Genomic DNA, 289 nt, shown 5'->3' with positions numbered 1-289 from the left:
ATTCATTGTCATTACAACAAATATGCAGTCCGCTGATGCCGTTGCAAAAGCACATTTTTTTCACAACCATTATGCATTAATATTTTTTACATAGTTGCCCAACAATTATCAATAACTATGGGTGATTCATAACATTTTTACAGTTATAGTGCGGCCAGTGAAACTAGAAGCTTGACGGTTATGCGCCCTAGTGGCTGTTTTCGTGTCCAGCTGTAGTAGGATCTAAGTGTAAGCATGTAGCATTTCTGATAATATTTATTAATAATGAAGAAGGTGTATCAAAAACCAA

This window comes from Acyrthosiphon pisum, chromosome X (genome assembly GCF_005508785.2).
Source record: "Acyrthosiphon pisum isolate AL4f chromosome X, pea_aphid_22Mar2018_4r6ur, whole genome shotgun sequence".
Lineage (NCBI taxonomy): Eukaryota > Metazoa > Arthropoda > Insecta > Hemiptera > Aphididae > Acyrthosiphon > Acyrthosiphon pisum.
The sequence above is the reverse complement of the archived record's forward strand: the minus strand, read 5'-3'. Positions refer to the sequence as shown.